The sequence below is a fragment of the Aotus nancymaae genome, unplaced genomic scaffold, assembly GCF_030222135.1.
Source record: "Aotus nancymaae isolate 86718 unplaced genomic scaffold, 86718_ANA_hifiasm-v0.15.2.pri h1tg000006l, whole genome shotgun sequence".
In the NCBI taxonomy this organism is placed as follows: Eukaryota; Metazoa; Chordata; class Mammalia; order Primates; family Aotidae; genus Aotus; species Aotus nancymaae.
This window is the reverse complement of record NW_026988417.1, coordinates 26,169,283-26,188,674: the sequence shown is the minus strand read 5'-3', so window position 1 is coordinate 26,188,674 and position 19,392 is coordinate 26,169,283. Positions and strand designations below refer to the sequence as shown.

Here is a 19,392-nt window from a genome sequence, read left to right as displayed (position 1 = left end):
AAAAAAAACTGGAGAAATGATGGGTCTCCAAATCATATGGCTGTCCTGAAGATTAACTGACCAAATGTATGTGAAAACAACTCTTATGAATGTATTCTACAAAGGGTAAATTATCATCATCATACAATAAATATGGGATCAGAATGGTTGTATATTCAAGGAAATTCAAGGAATATGCTTTCTTTATAAATGATTCAACAAAAGCAGTGGACTCAATGGCCATAAAAGAACTAAATAAATGTTGAATCAAGTTTTCCTTAACAACTCATTATGGGTGTCACTGAAAATATTTATCACTTTATACTCATCTTTCTTTTTCTTTTTTTTTTAAACACTGATCTGAGAAAAAAAAAGAGTATTTCCTGTCAAATGAAATTAAGTTCTTTAAGGGCAGAACTTCTTCATTTTGCATTCCCTTAGATGTTATACAATGTCAAAAATACAGAAGGCACTTAACAAACGTGGAATGGCAGATACATAGCAGGACCTCAATTAGTATTTACTGGATGAGTGAATGGATGACAACATGATTCTGTTAACCAAGACTGCAAAGGAAAATGTCACTTTCATTGATTCTTTTTAGAATCATTTCTAGACAAAACAACAAACTTTCAAAAGTATAACTAAGCTTCATAAAATGAAGAGGATGCTATTTTCCAAAGTATAACAATAAAGAAACTTTTCAATTATAGCTTTACAATTGTTTGCTTTAATTTTCTGCTTTTAACACTTTTTTCTCTTAGAATTTGAAAGTTTCTTCAAAAGATTTTCTGTTGGCAACTTGGAATTCCTTCATCCAGCAAATATTTACTGACCACACAGTAATTACTTTGGGCACTGGATTAAATAAATAAAACAGCAGAGTCAAGGAATTATTACCAAGACTACCAGAAAGCATGATGTAATAAAATGCATTAACTTTTAGAGGGAGTTCAACAAAAAAATGAATACAAAATCCTAGTTAACAAATACCTCCTTTATTATATTAAAGGCCAGCTAAAAATTGAGCTTTCAATTCTAGTTGCCAAACAACCTCCAGCTAAGAGGACACATTCAAAACTTGTAAACCTTGGTTTCTTCAAGAATAGAAAAATTTGCCAATTCCAATGGTAGAAATAATTGAAAAGAAACTCAGATATTTCTGTTTGATTGTCAATTACATATGATTTTTCCTAGTGCATTTAGAATTTAAAAAATAATAATTCAAACACTATTAGCTACATTTACCTAGTATATAACATTTTCCAACTTGGGCTTCAGCTGGTATACATAGTAGTGATTTAACTAATATTATTAGTGGCAAAAATAACTTTTAGGAAAAGTTTAACTATAGTACTGACACACTGGTTAAAGGAGCAAATTACTAAATAGGTGTCCCATTCATAAGAGACCTTTGTCAACAGCCAGAGAATTACATGAGAAAGGCAAAATATTAATAATGTGCTTCAGTAATCAAAACAAACTCACAAAGATGAACTCATTTACACCAACTCACTGGATAGTGTTCATTCGGATTTTTTCTACCAAGTATTTTTCATTCAGCTTTCAAATTCATTTCAGTATCTTTCAGTTGCCCAGAAGTAATCTGGTCCCATATGGGGATGAGACAGGCTAACAGTAGCCAGTGTCTATATAATATGGACAACAGAGTCACAGCCTTGTGAAGGCAGAGAACCACATAAGGCAGGCTCCTGAATGAGGTAGCAGCCCAGTGAGGTCAGGACCCTGGCTATATACAGAGGGATTGAGCAAATAAGTAAACATATTAAGATAATAGAGCCAAATTTTCACTGTCAGTGAAGGGAACTACATATAGAAAAAAGAGTCAAGCTAGAATTAACCCAATAGGGTTGGATTGAAATTGGACTTTACCAGATATCAGTGTGAATTTATCATTTTCAATACAAAAAAAAAAAAAAACAAACAAACAGAAATCTAAGGTGTGTGTATGTTTCTTAACTCTGTCCACTGAGGTCTGGGAACAATATCTCAGTAGCGATGACTATACCTAGTGCACAAATCTTGGTTTCTAAACACCACTTCAACTAAAAATAACTAGGACTCCTTGGAGAAATGGCTGTTTCCAGGATTGAGGCTAAGAAATAACACAATGAGCCTGGAACACCTTTTTGTGCCAAAAAGTAGGGAAGACCTCAAAAAATGATGGATATAGAAGGCTATATAAAAGAATAAAGTATATCCTTTGTCCTTATAAAAGAATATACAAGGATACAGAAGCCAGTTAGAAAAGGATATTTAAAAGGATATAGAGGCCAGTTAGAAAGAATATAAAAAGATAGAAGCCAGTTAGAAAGGCCTCCCATTAACTAAATTTGAGACAATTTGGGCATCAAAATAGTAACAACTGACTGAATAAAATAGGATATAAATGAATAAATGCAGAAGATCAATCTTTGAAGCAGTCATAAGATTTTGAAAATCAGTCTTTCTCTGATTCCTAGTTTCAAAATAATGTCTTGATTATCTCCCATCATCTTCACAGGGCACTCTGTTCAAATCTCTTCCTTATAGAATGCCAACTAATAAATAGAAGGAATGATGGAATTCAAAAAGTTACCATTTTGCAACAATCTGAGTAATAATTAAGTCAGGCAAAAAACATTTATAGATGCTAAAACTAAAAAGTGAAATGAGGAATTCTATTTTAAATAGACTATCGCGCCACAAAAATAAAAAGTATTAATTACACATTTGTTGGGTGTAGGGGAAATACCTTTATAGCTATGGAAACACAGCAGACACTATCTTCATCAAATGACAAAGATAACACCATTAGTAATAAGGCAAATGAAACCAAGCGCCACCCAAAATGATACGATAAAAAGAATCACTCCTGTGACAGTCCAGTCCAAAATGCATAACCTGGGTCTAACAATGTAAAAATATCAAACAAACCCTAATTTAGTTATTTACTACAAAAAATGATGTTTTTCAAGATTACTGGCCAACGTCATGAAAATCCAGGCAGTATTCTGGAATTGTTCCAGATTGAAGAGAACTACAGAGACAGGACAACTGGGTACAATGCATCATCCTGCATCCTCTGGCCATAAAAGGCCATTATTAGGGAAAATGGCAGCATTGGAATGGGAAGGGAGGGTATCTGGACAAAGTGCATATGGCAGTTCTTAGCTCTGGTCCTGCAACTTTTCTCTAAATTTGAAATCACTTTTAATTAAGAAATTAAAATTTTAAAAAGAAATCTTTCATTTCCTCTTCAATTATGTAGGTAGATAATTCTATTAATTGCTAGCTTTCTCCATTACTTTGTAGGTTGTGATTTTCTCCAAGAAAGTATGGCAGCATTTACCAACATTAACAACAGCAAACACTAGGCATTATTAGCTATCAAATACTGTTCTAAACTCTATATACTTGCTGACTCATTTAATCCTCAACACAACCCTAGAAGGTGGGGGGTACCATTATTGGCAAGATTTCAAAAATAGGGAAAGGTTAGGGACAGAGAGATCAAGTTATTTGTCCAATGTCACAAATCTAGTAAGTGTTATGTAGAGACTTGAATACAGGCAGTCAAGCTGTGTATTACTCACTTTTGGATTTTGTCTATCTGGGCAAGAATGGCTGTACCTTGAGGTTTCTCTAGGAGGTTTCTCTAGGTATTCGTATTTAAGAGACCTCAGAATCTACAAGTTTACTTGTTGCTGGATATTCATTTAGTTCAAACATCTTTTCGTGCCAGAAAGTAAGGAAGGGCTTCTTATCCACAATATTAGAAGTAAAGCTTCTAACATGTAAGCTCCTAAACCTACAAAATTGAAAAGCTTCTAATATGGATTTAAGATGTTTATCTAGCAAAAAATTAATAAAGCACTATAAAAGTATGATGCTTTTTGAAAACTAGCTTTTAAAGGAAAACTGATTCTTTTCTGCTTGCATTTGGGAATAACTGAAAATTTTAGTAGTCTTTTTAGAAACACAGTGATTACACTAAATTACTAAAACACTACATTAAATTACTTTTCTATTTCTCAACTTTTATGGGCTAGAGTTTACAACAATCTTCCCTCAACCTGTTTCAGAATATTTTTCTTTTCTAATTGTCTATTCAATAATTCCCATTTCTATTCCTTGGTTAAATCTTTGTTCTCTGTCAGTTTATTTATTTCCCAGATCCAGAGGCAGGATCTTGTTTTAACTTTTTTTTTTTTTCAGGCTCGCAGCTATGCCAATGAGGAAGAAAGTATTCCGCTTACTCTGGTCTAACAGTGTTGCAGACAAACCACCAAGTTTTTATCAAATAATTAAATTCAGAGTCCTTTTTAAATTATAAATTTCTCTTTCTTATATTTGATGTTATATGCAAACAAAATACTTTATTATCTAGGAAGTAATGATTATTTGTTTTAATGGAAGTTTTGACAAACAAGAAATAATCTCTAAATCCTGCCTAAATAATTTACTTGCAAAATAAACAAATTCTTATTCTAGAAGGCAAATATAAGACCTATTTGTAATTTATACATGCCTTTAGTCTACACTAAATACTGTGCCCATTTGGAACATTCTGCTCTTTGCATTCTATTAATTTAAAAAAAAGTGAGGCTGGGTCCAATGGCGCACATCTGTAACCCTAACACTTTGGGAGGCCAAGATGGGAGGACTGCTTAAGGCCAGGAGTTCAAGACCAGCCTGGTCAACATAGCAAGACCCACACCTCTATAAAAATGAAATAAAAAAGAAAAATGCAAAATGTTCATAATAACATCAAATGAATTTTCAAAAACATACTACCCATATCTTTCATTAACAAATATAGACAATGAAGACAGCACCATAAACTATAAAACTACCATTTCTTATAGCAGCTGAAGTCATATAAAAGTATTGCTTTTCCTGTATTTGATAATGCAAATTATTACCTATATCTACTTGTAATTTAATAAAACTCTTCATAATTCCATAAAGACATACCCTCCTAGATAATTTTATGGATGCCTTTATATGTTTTAATTACACTTGCTTTAAATGAGTATATGTAAATATACTCATTTAAATACATTCTCTAATTTAATTTGGCAAAAATTCACCAGTAACCCAAACAACAAGAACTGTAGTATAGTATGAAGACATGGCACTGCAAAATCCTTCCACATTCTTAAGCTTTATAGTAAAGTATAACAGTAGTTGGTATTCTTGGATATTACTATAGTGTGACAAATACTATTTGTCTTTTGAGGGCAGTTAGGTCATGTGTCAAGAATAATCTACTCCTCAAATCTACAGGTATTCAGAAAGCTTCTCTTTCTCAAGGTTTCCAAACTAACTCATCACAGACAGCGCCTACTTTTTGCTGTCTCAAATTCACTTTTCTCCTCTCCAATGACACTTTTTAAAATACTTATGTTTCATCTTTAACAGTATAGACATGTTTGGAGATTCTAGCTAAACTCAGTCAGGGTTTCAAAGTAAAAAGCACCAGGCTGTAGAGAAAATCTGTAATAGCCAGGAAGATTTTGGAAGTTTACAGTGGTGAGAGTTATATTAGCTCATTTCATCAAAATACCTAAATGGGATTTAATAAAATGTCTCTATTTAGGAAATGATACACTCAATTACTGTAAAATTCAGAGTGAGGCCAAAAGAGACCTTTAAGAAAATCCACTTATAGTCCAAAAGTTTTGAACTCGAAGTTCCAGGAACTTACAGATGTTCCGAAGGAGTAGCTATATTTAATATCACATGCCCCATGCTGCCAGATACCACCCACCCAACCTGGATCCTTTCAAATGTTTCTTCTACCTGCTCTTCTCAAAGTCTAGTGATTCTTGGTCATCAATCTGTACTGGTTGACTGTTAGGTTACTCCTTCTCTCTCTTCCTTCTTTGGAGACAAGACTCCTAATCACCTGGGGGAGGCAAATGGGGAAAGAAGTAATCATAGGACCCCATTCTGGAGGTCACAGCAACAGATCTAGATTTGGCCACATGACCTAAGCCAGTTACTTTCTGGCATTTCTCTAACTACAGCAGGCAGAGAAGACTCCTAGTTCTCTTTAGCCATGATCCTAGGAAAGCATAAGCCTACAATCGCCACCAGCCACAGAACTAGCCTCTAGGAAACACAGGAGAAGAAAACATCAAACTCCAGAAAGAAACAGAGAAACTCAGGACCTGGCCCAGGGTGGGTTATGGATTAAGCCCCTGACTATACATCAGCACTCTCCTATTAAATAGGGATAGTTTTTAAATTAAGGTAGTTTAATCTTCTCCTGTATCAACTGTTTCTTAACTGGCTCATTCCATATACATATATGATTTGTGTGTGTGTGTGTGTGTGTGTGTGTGTGTGTGTGTGTGTATGATTAAAATCTATCATTTAAAAAAAAATCCTTCACATCGTTATCTCCCTTCATGTATCAAGAGTCCCATTTTTTGACTCTTTAAAGTTAGCAATATTTATTGTCTTTACTTCCTGTTTAATCCATTCCAATTAGACTTTTACTTCCACCCCTACAGTGACTCTGTCTCTGTTAAGATCAACAACCTTAACTTAGACCTTGCCAAGGTCTCTGTTGTCATCTTAATCAGATTTCTGGAGCATCTGACATTGCTTTTCCCTTTTTCTTAAAATGCTTTCTTCACTAAGCATCTAGGTCCCCACATTCTCCTGGTTCTCCTCCTATCTCACTGGCCATTTCTTCCCAGCCTTCTCTCCAGGGTCCTTCTCTACTTCTTGATCTCACAGCACTCAGTCCTTCACTCTTTGCATCATGATCACAACCAGTATTTTTCAGCGTTTTCCCCCATTATTAACAACCTCCCCCTAGCCTGTTCAGATTTCTGGGTTTTTTTCCTAATTATCCCTATTCCCAAGAAATTACAATACCACATAAAATCAACTTTTATTCCTGTCCCTGCCTCCCACCAGTATACTGAATTCAATTCCACAGCAAATCCTGCCAGCTATTTCTTCAAAATCTGTCATGAATCAGACTTCCCAGCCACTTCCTTCTCACCAGATTACCAGCACCTCTCACCAGTTCACTGCGGAGCCCCAACAGGTCTCCTACTTCTACTCCTGACCCCTTCTCCTCAAGAGTCTAATATTCACAGTAATTATAATAATAACTTTGAAAGATCAATCATATTACTACTTTGCTCAAAACTCCTAAATGGAGTCATACTTGCAATATTATCCTTACAATAAATCTCATATTCCCTATTGGCCTACCAGGTCTTATGAGATCTGGCCCTGTCTATCTCCCTGATCCAATTTGTCTCCACGACTCTACCCATTCCTTACTACCTTCTAGCTACACGAGCCTTCTAACAGTCTCCTAAACACTTTAAGTTTATGCCAGCCATAAGCCTTGGCCTGGCTGTTCCCTAAACCTGGAATATACTTCACTTAGATTGTCCCCTGGGCTCACTCTCTAGTGCCACTCAGATCTATAGCCAAAAACCTCTTCTTGGGGGAGTCCTTCCTTGACCATATTATCTAGCCCTTGTTCCATCTGCTCACTAACTATACTGTTACCCTATTTATTTTTCACATAAATTACCTACACCAGCAGTTGTGTGAGTATATATTTAGCTACCACATACATACATGCAAACTTGTTCACTGTCTCTTTAAAAGAGCGTTACCTCCGTAAGGGCAGGACATCTATTTTATTCAATGTTCTATCCCCAAAGCCTAGAACAATGCCTGTCCTATTTCACAGGATGAATAATTTTTATTTTTTGAGACAGAGTTTCATTGTCACCCAGGCTGGAGTGCAGTGCTGTGATCTCAGCTCACTGCAACCTCTGCATCCCAGATTCAAGCAATCCTCGTGCCTCAGCCTCCCGAGTAACTGGAATTACAGGTGCACACCACCACATCTGGCTCATTTTTGTATTTTCAGTAGAGACAGGGTTTCATCATGTTGGCCAGGCTGGTCTCAAACTCCTGACCTCAAGTGATCTGCCTGCCTAGAACTCCCAAAGTGCTGGGATCACTATGTAAATTTTTTGTTATATATAAATAGAGAAAGCAGGTGAGTCTGATTTTTGTAACTTGGAATCAATCAAACCATTGGTGATCAAGTATCTTTACAATGAACTTCTCATTACTTGAGGTAATTTGAGTCTTCGTCTCTTGCCACTAAAAAAAAAAAAAAAGACTTAGACAAACTGCTCAAATTTTCAAATAAAGCTTTGTAGTAAAAAAGATCTATAATTTCAAGCCACTCAACAAAGCGTGTTGAACAATCAGTTATGCACAGGGATTTATTAAGCGTTTAGTTTTGTGATAAATTCAGCCTCTGTACTTAATATACTACAGTTTCATTAGAACCTAGAGTGATTACTCTTTTGGGCATTCTTGAAAACCACTCAAAGAATCCAGACACAGTCCTAAAGCATATATTCACTAACTTAAAACTTCACCTTCCCTCCTTCAAAAGCTTCCAGTTACACGTCTAAAAGACAATGCAGTCTAAGTTCATCAACAGATTCATGCAGTTGAGCATGCTCATTAAAAACAGATGAGAAATTTAGACAACTACCAAAGCAGATCAATCTTCAACTATCTCACACTGCAATCTGGGATATGCTTACCTTTGCTAAGGTCACAGGCTCTGGATCAGTGGGAATGCAGCTAGCACACAGAAACCTATTATTATTCATTGCAGCAGAGCTGTAGTACTATCATTAAAAGTCTCCCACAAAATACTTGGTACTGGTCAAAACAGGGAAAATAATGATGTTAGAATTCTATATGCTTACAATATATGATTCAGAAACTAAACAAATGCATAAGCCAATTTAAAAGTTAAGGAATCTCTTGGGCCTTCTCTAATTACTTGCCCCTCCATTACCATTTTCCCCATCCTGCCTCCATCCCCTTCCACAAAGTTCAACATTGTTCAACAAGGATTGTCACTCAAATTCATCACAGAAAATCAATTCTAAGAAGGATTTAAAAATTGCTATTGATATGCCTGTGAGTCACTGCCATCCAGCAATGGAGAATTATTCTATCAACAAATTTCTTGCCTGTCTGAGCCTGTTTTCTTATTAGCCTAACAAAAATCTTTTCAATCCATAAACTGACACAATTATCCATGAAGAAAAAGAAAGCTGACACGAAACAAAATAAGTAATAAGGCTGACATGAAACAAAATATATAATAAGACTACTTCTAATACATAGAAGGTGTTCAAAAAGTAATTGCTGAATCATATTGTAATATTCAACTTTAAAAATGTCAGTCCAGTGCTTCCCTTTTGTCTTTAAAGCAGCCCAGATCTACCAGTTCTTAAGAACACCTTCTACTTGATCAGACTACCCATTTATAACTACCATTACATTTCCCTCCATTTTCTTGTCTCTTTCTTAAATAGGGAGTTACCTACTGTTTCTACTTTGTGCATACTCATTCTCTTAAAGCCTTTCATTGTAGTGAAATACCCATAACACAAAATTTCCCATCTTAACCATTTTAAAGTATACAATCCAGTGGTATGAAGTATATTCATATTATTGTGCAACCATCACCACAGTCCATCTCCAAAATTCTTTTCATCTTATTACACAAAACTGAAATTCTGTGTCCATTCCACAACAACTCCCTGTTCTCTCCTCTCCACTGACTCTGGCAACCAACATTCTACTTTCTGCCTCTATGGTTCTGACTACTCTAAGTACCTCATGGAAGTGGAATCTCACAATATTTTTTGTGACATTAGCTTTTTTCACTTGGCACAATATCCTCAAGGTTTATCCATGTTGAGCATATATCACAATTTTCTTAATATTCCATTGTATGTATATGCCACATTTTGCTTATCTATTCATTCATCAATGGACACTTGGGTTGCTTCCACTTAAATCTTCCTCACGATTAGAGTGTGTGTGTGAGTGTGCATGTGTCACTCCATTTCCCATACCAATGTTTAATTTCTTGAAGGTTAATATTGATATTTTTGTTGTTGTTGTTGTTACAGGGTCTCAGTCTGTCATCCAGGCTGTAGCGCAGTAGCACAAACATGGCTCACTGCAGCTGCAACATTCTGAGCGCATGTGATCCTCCTACCTCAGCCTCCTGTGAAGTAGGGAATACACGTGCGTATTCCCAAGCCTGGCTAATTTCTTTATTTTTTGTAGAGATGGGGGTCTCATTTTATTGGCCAGGCTAGTCTTAAAACTACTGGCCTCAACTGATCTTTCTGCCTGTTGATAACGATTTTATTCTTGCCAAATCTAACTTTTTTTTTTTTCACATATCTCGTATTTCTCTGTATCAAGCTTCTAGCCACTTTTCATCTTTCCTCTCTCTAACCCCCACTGTGGGAGGAGAGAGGAGGGGGAGAAGGAAAGGGGAGAAAAGAAATCACTTATGAAGATGTACATAATGCAAAGAGAATAAAAGATGAAAGATGTTCCTGGACCATGAAGATAAAATGAAGTTGAGCTAAAGGCATTTAAGAAATATATTACAAATCTATTACAGTTAACTAAAATGCTAGTAACATTCAGTTAAATGGGGGGAAAAGACTCAAGTAAGCATAAGACTTGTCAGAAAAGAAAAAAAAATTGACCATCTTTGAAGACAATGTCATTCACAACAAACAAGTCCTTTATTCAAAAGTAGCAGAAATCAACTATTTGTTCCATGTAAAGTAGAATTTAATATAGCAACTCTCCTGCAATAGCATACATTTGAAAATCTAGAACTATTTCCTGAATCCCTCCTTCCCACCCCTTTCCCAAAACAAAACGGATAAAGGAAAAGGTAACACACATTCATGTGCAACTGATTTCCCACTACTAGGAAAAGGGAAGAATAATATGACGTTCAAAAAACGCTACTGTTTTCTAGATAGTCTATCACAGTGAAAACTGGACAGAACTTTCGGCACAAGGTTCTGTTACTGTACTCCAACTTTGAGGTACCCCTTGAGTCTGTAAACATAGCAGAGGAGAAATGTAGAATAATGCAGGTGTATAGAAAACCATAAGAAGGCAAACTTACAAACAGTCTTAGGTACTTCCTTAAATCATAAGAAAAGCTTCGTATCACACTGGAAAACGTGTTATGTGAGAAAAAATAAGGCTGAAAACACTTATTTCATGTGTTCCTACAGAATAAAAATTGTCAAATTTTCTACAGGACAGAGAGATGTGATTGGTAGTTGGTCTCTGCATCTTGTTCTGAGAGAGGGTCTCTATTTCAGAATAAAACCAAGAATAATCTATAAAGAAGGCAGGATTGTCTCAAAGTTAAGTATCTTCCACAAATTAAAAAGACATTATTAGTCCCAGCAAATCAGCATATGCAATGATCCAAAATCTCCAAAACTCAAGTGTACTTAAAAGAGGAAGAATTGACAATAACAAAACAGAAAGAGAAATAGAAAAAGAAGAAAATTAATAAAACCAAAACAGCCCTGATGGGTAGATTTGAAATGAAGGGAAAAGAGACACTAAATGCTAACTTAAGATCATGATTAAGAGTAATCAGCAACTTACTGTGATTGCTCTGAACTCATGTGGATTATTTTATGATAAAAAGAAAATCACCTGACAATCAAACTCTGTATGAAGCACAAAAATCAATTCTAACTAATGATTAATACAGAACAGTGTTTGCCAAATTTATAAATTTACCAAGAAAGACTTACATTATTTTTCTAGCAAAACCCATGTTAAGCTCCCTTAAATGCTGGTTGACAGAGTGAATGAGCAACATACTGGTGTCGCCTATTCTCTTCAAAGAAAAAACTCAGACTATAAAAGACCTTTTGTTAGTGGCACAAATGATGACATCTGTCATTCTGAAACTACACTCCACCTCAAGAATCGGCTTCCCTTGTATAAGCTGCTTTCTGTGAACAATTAAAAACTCAACCCCTCCACTGTAGCTATACCAAGAGCTTCTCCCAAAGCTAAAAGCACTGTAGGAAAGTTGAAAAGTGTTAAAACCTGATTTACTAAAATAGCACAGGTATTTGTAGCATATTAAGAGCCTTGTGTTTTTACAATGCACTATATTAAGTACAAACATCCTCCTAGCTATTAATCTAGCAGAGTGTCTCTCACTGAAGGAGTGACAAGAGATGAAAAGTAAATGTCCATTAACGCAGCTCCTCTGACTTTACTTGACTTCTGTAGGTAGATGGACGTGCTTTTCCTTTTATTATCCCACAGTGCCTTCTACATAATTTCAGTTACAGATTGTAGCACATCACTTAATTACTTATTAAAAGATCTTTCTCCAACAGACTGTGGACAGGTGGAGGACAGAGAACACATTCTTCATCTGTGAATCTTTCGTACCTAACAAGGGCTTGCTCATAATACGCATTTACTAGAAAATTTTTCTTGTATGAACCAGTTAAATAATCCCCCTCTTCAAACCCAGTGGGTCCAAAAATCACAGGGAGAAAGAAACTGGAATTCATTCTAAACACAGGGGAAAAGCTAACCTAAATTTCCCTTGAAAACACTGCTCAGAATTCATGTTTCATTCTTCCCACTCAGAGCCACATTATATTCAAGTCAATGCTAATGTTTCTGCCAATAGAGAATTTGTCTTCCTATAACTCTTCTATATTACAAGGCTGTCTAAAGCAAGAATCTGTAGTAGCTCTTAATACTTAATGCAATGATGCTAAAATACACTACCACCTCCCACACAATAAATATTGCTAATTGATAATTGCTAAAATAATATCCTTTTTTGCTATCAAGACAGACAAAAACCAAGCTTCCTTAATACAGTGCTCCAGGGAACCACTATGGATTGGTAAGCATTGGAATATGAGTGGAATCACACTTGCCACTCTTGGAGCTGCTCATCAGGTTTACACAGAGACTCACTATAGTCTGGTCTCCCTCTCTGACTCAATCTCCCAGTATTCTCCAACTCAGCTGCCTCTTCCAGCAATATGACTCTGCAATAACCCATAAATGTGCATGGTCACATTTACCTTACAAAAACAGTAAAAATAGATATCAGTTCATCACTTACTATGTGGTAGACAACTTTTACTTCCATTTAACAGATGACAGAACTAAGACATGAGATGGTTACATACTACATGTTAAGAGCAAAAGACAAAATTTTTAAAGCATTTATTATTATCTCATATACACTAAAAATGTATTATGTCTTGTACAAATTATTCTTATTTGAAGGATTTAGCATTTACAACTGGACTCATTTAATGTGCTAACTTGTATATCCCTCTCTCATTTCCACGAAAATTTTATCTCTCAAAGTCTTACTGAAGAGCCACCTCCCTAATGAAGCCTTCCCCATAATAAATCTGTCCATTCTCTTAGACTCCTACAATCGTGTCATTTATACAGTATTTAATCAAACCTTCTTGAATTGTTATTTAACATTTCATCTGCATACATGCAAAACATTGTTAAGCTCCTGCAGGAGAAAGGTTGTCTCTCATACTTCCTTATTTTCTACTAATGAGTGTGATACCTATTGTAAATATACAAATAAATATTTCATTGATGGATGCCACAAAGATAACACTACCTTATTATCTGCAAGGCTTACATTTTTAGTTACTCTTCTGATAATGCTGAACAATACACACTTATCTATTTACAGGTTTTTTATTCCAGTCACATCGTAACCAATATCATACACTTTAAAAAGCTGGTGGATTTTATCAACATTTAGAAATTCACTTATACTTTCATACCTAGAAGAAAAACCTTATGGATATAAAGGTTCTATATATTTTAAAAACATTTATAACCTCCCTTACTTTTAGGAATTTTATATCCATGGTCAGAAATTTTTTTCTTTATATTTCCTTTTATATAGTATTTATATTTTTGCTGTCCTAAACAGAAAGAAAATATTCTTGGTCATTTAGTCTCTGGCTATCCTTTAGGTACACTTGAAAATAACCAAAATAACCTATTAAGTGCCTATATCTTTTTTCTCTCAGACTTTTTCAGTTCCTTTAAATTTTTATTTCTTAAAAGAATAAATAAATAATCATTCACTTAAATTTCCAAATATCTATTCAATTTGTAAAGCCCAAAATTAAACAGTGACCTCAGGTAGGATAAGACTTGTGCTGAGCAGGATGGAAAGATTATCTCATGGCTGTCACATGTTATAATAACTAACCCATTGAGTTTTCATTTTAAAAACAGGGTATTACTTAATCAGTTTTTAATGCATTATAGTCCCTACATCTTCTAGATAATCAATAATTTTCTTTTTTTTTTTCTTTTTTATTTTTATTTATTTATTTTTTTATTGCATTTTAGGTTTTGGGGTACATGTGAAAAACATGCAAGGTTGTTGCATAGGTGCATACGTGGCAGTGTGATTTGCTGCCTTCCTCCCCTTCACCCATATCTGGCATTTCTCCCCATGCTATCCCTCCCCAACTCCCCACCCCCCCGCTGTCCCCCCCACTCCCCCACAACAGACCTCCGTGTATAGTGCTCCCCTCCCTGTGTCCATGTGTTCTCCTTGTTCAACACCCGCCTATGAGTGAGAACATGTGGTGTTTGATTTTGTGTTCTTGTGTCAGTTTGCTGAGAATGATGGTTTCCAGGTTCATCCATGTCCCTACAAAGGACGTGAACTCCTCGTTTTTAATGGCTGCATAATATTCCATGGTGTATATGTGCCACATTTTTCCTGTTCAGTCTATCATCGATGGGCATTTGGGCTGGTTCCAGGTCTTTGCTATTGTAAACTGTGCTGCAATGAACATTCGTGTGCATGTGTCCTTATAGTAGAACGATTTATAATCCTTTGGATATATGCCCAGTAATGGGATTGCTGGGTCAAATGGAATTTCTATTTCTAGGTCCTTGAGGAATCGCCACAGTTTTCCACAATGGTTGAACTAATTTACACTCCCACCAACAGTGTAAAAGTGTTCCTATTTCTCCACATCCTCTCCAGCATCTGTTGTCTCCAGATTTTTTAATGATCGCCATTCTAACTGGTGTGAGATGGTATCTCAATGTAGTTTTGATTTGCATTTCTCTAATGGCCAGTGATGATGAGCATTTTTTCATATGCTTGTTGGCCTCATGTATGTCTTCTTTTGTAAAGTATCTGTTCATATCCTTCGCCCACTTTTGAATGGGCTTGTTTGTTTTTTTCTTGTAAATCTTTTTTAGCTCGTTGTAAATTCTGGATATCAGCCCTTTGTCAGATGGGTAGGCTGCAAAAATTTTTTCCCATTCTGTTGGTTGCCGATTCACTCTATTGACTGTTTCTTTTGCTGTGCAGAAGCTGTGGAGTTTGATAATCAATAATTTTCTATCTACATTTTCCTTCATTAGGCATCTGGCTACTATTTAAGTACATTCAGTAATTCTCACAACGTATGCAGCTATCAAAATCTATCAGAAATCTAATACTAGTTTTTAAATGGCTTTCATTTGCATTAGACAGTTGCCATGTGCAACTTGACCAAGCATTCTCTATACACACACACACACACACAGAGTGCATTAAACTCTGTTGAAATTCTATTTGAGGTCAGGATCAACTTCTGCATAAAACAATTTTACTTTCTCGTAGTTGACAACATTCCAGAAAGATCTTGGGTACATTTCTCTGTCCAGAGTTTGCACACAATGATGGTATATATATAGCCTAATCTGTTCATTTTACCAATGAATATTGTGTGACTAAGTCAAAAACAGTATAAAACTTTAAATGTGGCTAAACTTTTTAGTTTATTTTACATTATTACTGAATAAGAAAATCAACCTTTACTAAGTGCCTAACAGGTGTTGCCAGAAATTATGCCACATACTTTTACTACATTACTCATTTATGTCGCACAAGAATTACATTTTATGTGAATTTTCAAAATGTGCCCAACGTCTCACTGTTCATAAATAAAAGAGCCAGAATGTAAAACTATATAGTTTGAAAGCCTACATACTCCCTATAGCATGCCACCTCCACTTTCACTTTTAGCAAATTTTCAGGTAACTAAAGAAGAAGGCTGGGCGGGGTGACTCCCACCTGTATCCAAGAGCTTTAGGAGGCCAAGGCAGGAGGATTGCTTGAGGCCAGGAGCTTGATACCAGACTGGACAGCATAGTAAGATCTTGTCCCAACAAAAAATAAAAAATAAGCCAGGCATGGTGATACATGCCTGTAGTCTCAACTACTCCAGTGGATCACTTGAGCCCAGGAATTTGAGGCTGCAGTGAGGCATGCTCACACCACTGCACTCCAGCCTGGGTGACAGATCAAGACCCTGTCTATTTAAAGGGGAAAAAAAGGTGCCATGGGAGAGCTACCATTTATGTTCTACTTCTTGTCTCCTTCTAGAGCTCCTGGATCAACCTTCAGAGCCTATCCCAAACACCATTTTCTGTGTATAACAGTGAGCTAATCACTCCCTTCAGTGAGCTACCTCCATACCCTACACTAACTTTTATTATTTCCTATCACCTTATAGTGTAATTATTTGTTTTCTTTGTCTTTCCTACTCAGCAATTTGCTCTGTATACCCCAGATCCATGTTTAACTCATCATTAATCCCCAGGATCCAGTGCAATGCTTATTTAGCACCTAACAGAAACAGTATATTTTGCTGAACACACTTCTGTAATATGAATTAGTTTATGTGCCACTGGTAATCAGGGGTCACGTCAATACAAAAGTCACATCATTTCATATGTGACTTTTCCAAACATGCTATCATTTCACATCACCAAGTAGTATCAAATGGATGCAAAGTATACTAACTGCCAATACAGCAGGCTACAAACAGGAGCTCCCCATTCACCCCTCCTTCTTCATCTTTGCTCAATTTGGCCAGAGCCTGTGTCTTGGAAATGCTTGTTGCTCAGTTCTCATCTTCATGCACTTTGCCCTTGTCTTCATTTTTTAGCAAACTTCAACTCTACTAGTACCCCCCAACCATCCTCCTGTAAAGTTATCTTCACTATTTTTTAATGTAAATTCCTACATCTAAGATATAGTATGTATTGACTGGGAATTTAAAATTCTTTTTACTGGTACTAGTATTTTTTTTTTTTTTTTTTGAAACAGAGTCTCACTCCATCACATAGGCTGGAATAAAGTGGCCCAATCTTGGCTCACTGCAACCTCTGCCTCCTGGGTTCAAGCGATTCTCCTGCCTCAGCCTCCCGAGTAGCTAGGACTACAGGAGCCCCACCACCATGCCCAGCTAATTTTTGTATTTTTCATAGAGACAGGGTTTCACCACGTCAGCCAGGATGGTCTCGATCTCTTGACTTCTTGATCCACCCACTTCAGCCTCCCAAAGGGCTAGGATTATAGGCATGAGCTACCATGCCTGGCCTGTACTAGTATTTTTATTTATACTGTTAATGTTATGGCCAATAAGTTAGTTGTATAGGGTTTGAGTAGTCAACTTCGATATCATTCTTCCCATAAACTCTGTCATTTTTAAGTTCATGATTTTTTAAAAGATAAATTTTTATGAAATGCCTTATAACAAAAATGCCTGTACTCAAAATATTTGATGCACTAAATTACTGAGCATTCAATACTCATCAGGCATTACACTTTCATTCATTCAACAATTATTTACTCAATATCAAAGAGAACATTCACTGTTGAATACAAAGTGAATGCACTGCGCTAGGCACTGGAGACACAACAATGATGGGCAAAGAACAAATACATATATTTGCACGTGTATGCATATGTATGTCATAGATACATGCATACTTTGTGTATATATACATATACGCAGTATATGTACATACATACACATATACCCCCACACATTTTTGTACATATTCAAGTAAACAACCTTGAATTACATATTATTGTTAGGGGTACATTCTAATCTCTACTTCAGCAGTTTTCAAACTTTTTCAGAAGAACTACTTTTTGTTTCTCAAGAGAAATCTTAAACAGAAACGAAATATAACAGAGGACTCCTCCAGGAACCTGAGTGCTTTAAAAAGCAGTGCTCTAGCAACAATGCCCCACCCTTACATGACCCCTTTAATAAACAGAGTCTGACTTGGGTTGACAAAAATCAATTAGGTCATTACAAAGCTTCTAGAGAAAGTTTATTATCATTTGACTCCTCTCTCTTTCATCCCATACAGCTGCATTAGTAGGAGTCCTGAGACTACTTCTCCCAGGCTCTGTAAGGTTATGTAGCCAACTGGGGCTTAAAGAAAAGGAAGCAGAGAGCAGACAACTTAGGCCAACTGTTTGAACTGGGGAAATCCCTCATTATCATAATGGTTAGATCTCAGATTAAGGTGAAAGCCTAGGGAAAAAGAGGTTTAAGAGGTCATTCAACTTGAAAAGTCCTTAAGCTAAAAAAAAAAAAAGAAAAAAATCAAGCAAGCAAACAAACATTCTCATAGATCACAAAAGATCTCACCAAAGTCACTAGGGTGCGAAAACAAAAAGGAGTTTGAGAATAGAGTCCTCTCAATTTAGGATACATGGATAAACAAAACACACAAAGTTCCCCTGCTCTATAAGACTTACATTCTTGGGGATGAGGCAGAGAGAGAAAGGAGATATAAATAATTAATAAGTCAATTGTATAGTATCTTACAAGGTGATACATGACAGGGGAAAAGGAAACTGTGAATCCAATTAAGAAAGGTCAAAAAAAAAAAAAATGGGTAACAGGGGAGGTTAGCAATGTGAAATAGGGTGGCCAGAATGGTTTCACTGAAAGTATATCTCTTGATAAAGTCAACAGAGGAGATCAAGTTAGCCATGAGGACATCTGCATTCCTGCATCTGTGGAATAGCAACAGGTCCAGAATGAATGGGGCACAGTGAGCAAGAGAGATGGATTGAATATAAGAGGTAAGAGATGAGAGAGAGGTGGGAGTAGAAGGCAGAACATGTACAGGCTTACAAGTCTTCATAAAGATTTGGACTATTACTCTGAGCCACTACACAGTATGAGCAGATCTAATTTACATTTTAAATAGCGTGCTCTGCTAGATGAAGAAGAGACTACAGCAGAGCACAAACACAGGAAGACGAATTAGGCTGCCAGACTTATTCAGGCAAGATATAATGGTGGCTGAACAAAGGTAGTACAAGAGCTAAGCGGCCAATTTTTTTTTTCTTCATTCAAACATAGTCAAGTGAGTTCCAATCAATGTATTACGTATTTTAATCCTTAAAAAAATACTAATAGCAATAGACTCTGTAATGGATCTCCAACTTCCTTCTTAATATCTAAGGACTGCTGAGCTATTGCATGTCAATAAACTAAGTCTGTTGCTGAGTTTCCCACCATTTTCACTTTTCACCATGAAACTGTTACTTGTTTACCAAGTTCATGTTATTTTTAAATGGTGTAGGGAAGAGAAATGGAGAGGCTTTTTAAAGTCTATGTAATCTTTAAGTCCATAATTGTTTTCTTCTTT

The 19,392-nt window shown here is 36.0% G+C and overlaps 1 protein-coding gene across 1 annotated transcript in view; it reads right to left on the bottom strand.

Annotated features, from left to right (window-relative positions):
* The window catches only part of STIM2 (stromal interaction molecule 2), a 162,894-nt gene that overhangs the window by 50,044 nt on the left and 93,458 nt on the right, over nucleotides 1-19,392 (bottom strand). The window lies entirely within an intron of this gene.